The sequence below is a fragment of the Chiroxiphia lanceolata genome, chromosome 1 (genome assembly GCF_009829145.1).
Source record: "Chiroxiphia lanceolata isolate bChiLan1 chromosome 1, bChiLan1.pri, whole genome shotgun sequence".
In the NCBI taxonomy this organism is placed as follows: Eukaryota; Metazoa; Chordata; class Aves; order Passeriformes; family Pipridae; genus Chiroxiphia; species Chiroxiphia lanceolata.
In genome coordinates this window covers 101,949,954-101,955,791 of record NC_045637.1, presented here as the reverse complement: position 1 = coordinate 101,955,791, position 5,838 = coordinate 101,949,954, and the positions used below count along the sequence as shown (strand labels likewise).

General features: G+C 39.0%; 1 long non-coding RNA gene across 1 annotated transcript; it reads right to left on the bottom strand.

The window, feature by feature from the left end:
* Window positions 1–1,635: 1,635 nt before the first annotated feature.
* LOC116797045 lies at window positions 1,636–5,622 on the bottom strand. The gene is made up of 4 exons (XR_004360560.1): window positions 5,576–5,622; window positions 5,368–5,454; window positions 5,037–5,098; window positions 1,636–1,837 (listed from the first exon to the last, which is right to left on the bottom strand). It is a non-coding gene; the product is annotated as an uncharacterized LOC116797045 (long non-coding RNA).
* Window positions 5,623–5,838: the final 216 nt, after the last annotated feature.

The following is a 5,838-nucleotide window of genomic DNA, read 5'->3' as shown; positions in this document are numbered from 1 at the left end:
TCTAAAATTTTATCTTCAAGAGGACCTTGAGATTAGCTCAGTTGGTTAGAGCATAGTACTAATAACACCAAGCTCATGGGTTTGATCCCCTTATGGGCAATTTACTTAAAAGTTGGACTCAATGGGTCCCTTGTGGGTCCCTTCCCATTCAGAACATTCTGTGAATCTCTGAAATTATAGAAATGATTCATTAAAACCAAAACTAGGAGAGGTGAGTTGGTGACTGTAGGAAGAGGAAAGATGGAGAAAGAGTAGAGATCTAGAGACCACATAGACATATACTTCCTAAACATATGTGTTACACTCCAGATTTTAAGCCATAACCTTCCCAGAGTGGTTACATTTTATTTAAGACTTTTTAAAAGCCTTTTGATTCATTATAACCTCGAATTCGCATCTGGAAAAAGAGTCACACACTTCTCTAAGGGAAATTCTTTTAATTTAGTGAAAAAAATAAGATATTTTGGCAAAAGGTTTTACAGGAGTAAAATACAAGCAACAAAATTCACTAAAACACTCATCACAAAAAACCCATTCCACAGAAAAAAACCACTACAAATAATCAATATACCAGCTTTAGTAAAACACAGTTCATTTGGTTTAAGTTACCCACAAGGGAAGGAAGAGTAAAAGAAGAACACAGATAAAAGAGTAAAGAAAGAGAGATGAAAGACAGAAGGAGAGAGAGGACAGGAAAAATGGTTATCAGCAAGATCTGATGGTTCATGTGGTGCAGGCAGCAGGAGAAAAGAGAGAGACAGAGCTCACAAGGAGTCTCGTGTATTTACAGAGCTCAGTTTTCCCTCCCAGGCAGGATATCCAGTCAGTGCCTTCCAGGCCAGAGTGAGTTGTGCTGCAGACAGTCACAAGCTCCAGGGGCGTGGTGTGGGTGGGCTACCAGGCAGGTCTGCCTTCACTGACAGCCCGGCTGCAGGGAGTTCAGTGATGCCACGGGCTCTGCGTGGGCTGAACCACCATGTGGGCTGCAGGACCTTCCAGCTCTGCCCTGTGCCCTCAGCAGGCCTGATGTGCAGGCCTTACCATGGACCTGCAGGGCTGGGCCCAGCCCTTCCCCACATGCACACACACACTGACAGTGAGTTGGTTCTGACCCATATCAATAATTCAGTGAGATTCTGATCCTGTATCTCACAAGCAGTTCAGTGGATATTATATTCAGCCCAGCTGTATGATATGTTCTGCCTGTGTAACCTTAAAATTGAATGAGGCACTACTCAAGAAGCACGTTTTTATAATTATTGAGACGAATAGCATTCACTGTTCTAAACCCTACTGCATATGATAACAGAGCAAGAATGCTCACTATAAGTAATAGGTAACTAAAAAGATCCAAAAAACCCAATCTCACCCCCTCCCAAACAAAACAACACTCATACCAACACAAAGTGAGATTTCCTGATAAAGGAAAGACTTAGTCTTTTTCAGAATTTATTAGGAATGTTCTTCTCAGAAAAAGAAGTTTGAACTAAGCAATGTCCTTCTTTAGAACGACACACATACAGTGACTCGCATGGAAATGCCATTGACCACCCATAAGAAGAATACCTAAACAATACATTGGTAGCAAGAATTGCTATACCAATTGAATACCAATGCTATTCATTCATAGGAATGAATATGTGCTGCCAAACAGTGGCACAAGCAGATGTTTTGTGGAGGCTTGTGGGGGATATCTGCATGGGCACCTAGGAGAGGCAGGGAGACTGTAGTTGTGCTCTGTCAGATCTTGTTATGCCGGAGATTCCTAAATGCATCTATAACATCCAGCAGAAGATTTCTAGCAGACATCTGGGTTGTGTCGCTCTATACTGCTCCACTAAAGAGATAAAAACAGAGCTGAGAAATTACTTCAAAATATGTAAAATATTTTGAGGATAAAGTCCTCTTAATTAGTAGTGATAGTGAGAGACTAAAAAGAATTTGAAATGACCAACCACTTCATATCACATATTGGGAAATCACCTCAGTGAATGCAATTCAGCAAGCTCGGTGTCCTGACAGTGCCCTAAAATTTCTTTTCTGCTGACAATTGGATGAAAAGCAATGAAAATTCTGTCTGCACACACGTGTACAAGAGTTCAGTGACTCAAGCAGATCCCAGACAGATAATAACTACTGCTTTCATTTCTCCAAACTATGAGTTCAGAAGCTTAAGCTGATACAAATAGTGCGTTTTGCCATTGTAAGCTCTCTCTTCTGCTTATCTTTATATTTTATGCTGTGCTTATTGCAGTGGTATTCCTCCTAGGCTACTCTTCCCACAAAACACTCTTGCCAAACTCCTAATGATCCATTCATCTTGTGTCTTGATATTAAAAACCTCATGCAAGACATGATAAACACTAAGGCAATTAGCTACAGCACCTGCCCCTTCCACCTACTTGCCTGATGCTACAGGAGACACCACCACATCAACAACAACTACAAATCTGAATCCAAATCCAGACCAATAAGATGTCCTTCCATAAACTTCCAATTATGTTTATTTTTGGCTACTGAATAAGACAATCTTCCTTCTTACATCCTATTAGTTTATCCCAGGAAGTATTTAGAACTAGAAAATGGAAAAGCTTCACTACAAACTATCACAGAAAGATGAAATTTTAAAAAAAGCACAACAAAACACATAAATTGCAAACAAACATATGCCCTTCAGCCAATCGGCATAGCAGAAATGTGGACATTCCTTTGGAAGAAAAGACTTCTATTTTGTGGCAAAACTGAATATATAACTCGTGCTTTCTACTAAGTAAACCCTAAACACTATACATAATGCATATGCATATTTGAGGTTGCATGCCGGCTGGGGGATAGAAAAATATAACCAACCAAAACCAGACATTCCTTGCTTCAAGATGGAAGTACCTATTTACTGTTTTAAGAAGGAACAACTAAAGATCTCCTTACTTAAAACCGTTCCCACAAAAAAAATATAATAGCACAGCTACACCAACTGTTTTGCAAAAGAGTTGAACAGAAGAAAAAAATATAGACATGTAAGGCAAGTATAGGGTCCCTACATACCACTTATGGAAAAAATATGGTTATTACTGCAGTTTGTTTTCCTACCCAGTTGTGACTAATTTCAGTGAAAATACTTCCACTGCTTTAAGGTATATAAGTCTGACTCAAGAAAATATTTTAAAATACAGAGCTTTAAGAATTTGCATACTTTCAGTGATTTTAATAAGAATCAATGACAAGCATTAATTATTCACTTAGGAATCCTGCTAACCAGGAGCCATAGTGCACTATTTCTGTAACAATGGAATGTAAATAATATTGTTAGGTTGAGTACTGTAAAATTCAGTGGCTATTCTACTGTAGGCTAGCTAACAATACTTTCTGGAGGATCAATATGTGTAATACTATTTAGATCTGTGCAACAAGAGAAGTTGCAATACTTATGAGGATAACTGTATTACTTAACATAGCACTGGTAAATACTGGAACCACAGAAGTTACTTTTATCTTTCCATTATCATGGCACTAAAATCATGGAGCAAATTAAAAAGCTCTTGTGACAAATCTTTAGGAAAAAATCTATGTCAAATGAAATAATAGAAGAACTTTTACTTCTAGCACTTTCGGAAGAAGTATAAGCTTCATGCTTAGCACTGTTTCTGATCTGAACATTTTGTTCAGCAACCAAATCTTTCATTGAAAGATAGCGGGAGACAATAATTTGACACATAAACTTTCTTTCATTTCCTCATTGTAGGAGAGAATTATATGAAACATATACTCAAATTTTCTAAATTTTGTGAAATCTACTTATATTATTAGTTGCTAAAACAGAGTAACTGAAAAAAATTGGGTATATGGTACTATTTTTTGTGGACACATTGTAAACCCACTGGAAGATTAATTCCAAATTCACTCTCCAGGACACTTTCATTGTTGAATCTTAATTTCTTGTTTCCACTCAATTATAGTACCTCTCTTAATATCAAATTAGGGCAATTTCTCTAATAATAACTAGATAACTAGATAACGACTCAACTCACATAGAGGCCAAGGCAGTTGGGCAGCAGAATGGAGAACAACTGTGCCCAATGTTGGATCACATGGTTTTCCCTTTGAACCCAGTATCTTGGCAGATACAAATGGAAGAGAAGTCTAATTTTCATGGAATCATAGAATTACAGAATTATTTGAATTATTAGAATGGTTTGCATTGGAAAGGACCTTACAGATCATCTAGTTCCAGCCCCCCTGCCATGGGCAGGGATGCCACCCACTGCCCCAGTTTGCTCAGGGTCCCTTCCAACCTGGCCTTGAACACTGCCAGGGATGGGGCATCCACAATTCCTCTGGCCAATCTCTTCCAATTTCTCACCAACCTCACAGTAAAAAAAACCTCTTCCTTGTGTCCAGCCTAAATCTATCTTCTTTCAGTTTAAAACCATTGCCCATTATCCTGTCACTTCAGGCCTTGGTAAAAATTTTCTCTCTGTCTTTCTTATGAGCCCCCTTTATATATTGAAAATGCTCCAGTAAGGTCAGCCCAGAGCGTTCTCCAGGCTGAACAATCTCAGTTCTTTCAGCCTGTCCTCATAGGAGAGGCGCTCCAGCACTCTGAGCATCTTTGTGGCCTCCTCTGGACTTGCTCTAAAAGGTCCATGTGCTGGGGACCCTAGACCTGGATGTAGTACTCCAAGTGGGGTTTCAGGAGAGCAAAGTTATTTTCACAAATAACGGCATGTATACATTGCATGCAGAACGGGCTGACAAAGACACCATTCACTGTGTAATTATTAGCCAGATCTGAAAACAAAAAAAATATTTTTAATCTTTGTGGTTAAGCTGTGTGTTCCATTTCCCTTAGGCAAGCCATTTGTTGCACAATTTATGCTAAATGTTCTCCAATTCACAGTGTATTGTTTCATAAAAAGAGGGAAAATGCAGATGATATGTGCCCATCCCTCTGACCAGTTCACATGACACAAGACAACCTTCACCTACCATTAGCAACAGCACTATAGTTTAGCAATATTTGTTTCTAAATATCTAACCTGAATGCAATCACCAGGCAAGCTGCACCAAGACATTTTTGCTCCTTTAGAAATATGAATGGCTGAAAAGAAAATGTCAACAATAACAAAGAATTCCATACACTTTCTACAAACTGGAATACTTTTGCAGATGATGTAAATCTTTTGTTCTACAGTGGATTGCAATTATCTAAACAAAAGGATTACAACTGCCAACTGATTTTTGGTAGTAATACTGAAAACTGACAGAAGTTTCAGTAAGAGATTTGCCAGTTGGCACAATAAAGAAGGGAAACCCCTCCAACATGATAGAATTCCTCCCTCCCAAACACACAGAAGCTGTAGTGCTTACTTGGGATTTTCTTCTTTCCTTTTCCTTACATTGAGGCAGCTTCCACAGCTTATATTCAGGTCCTCAAAACTTGCTCTTGTTCCAGTGCTACAAATGCAGAAAAATTATGCTTATGTGAGTGGGCATCAAGAAGAGAACCTGGCAGAGAGCATAAACTGAAAATAGCTTGTTTTCCTGACTCATGAGCTCATAACTTATCTCAAACCACTTAGGGCAAAACACCCCTTCTGTTCCACATGCGCATCCTGTGAGATGGCTCCCACTATGATGCAGCATCACAACCAGCCCTGGAAAACTCTTGTGAAGCATTTGGAGCTACATCAGCAGAGCAAAGAGTGGCATGGGTCTGCTTAATTTCAGAAAATGGCAGTGTTGGAATTACAATGTGGTGACAGGATTCATCAGAAGAATTTATTTCCATGCTATGGGCCTGTGGTCTAATGAATTGGAAAATATTTGTCTATGTTCTCT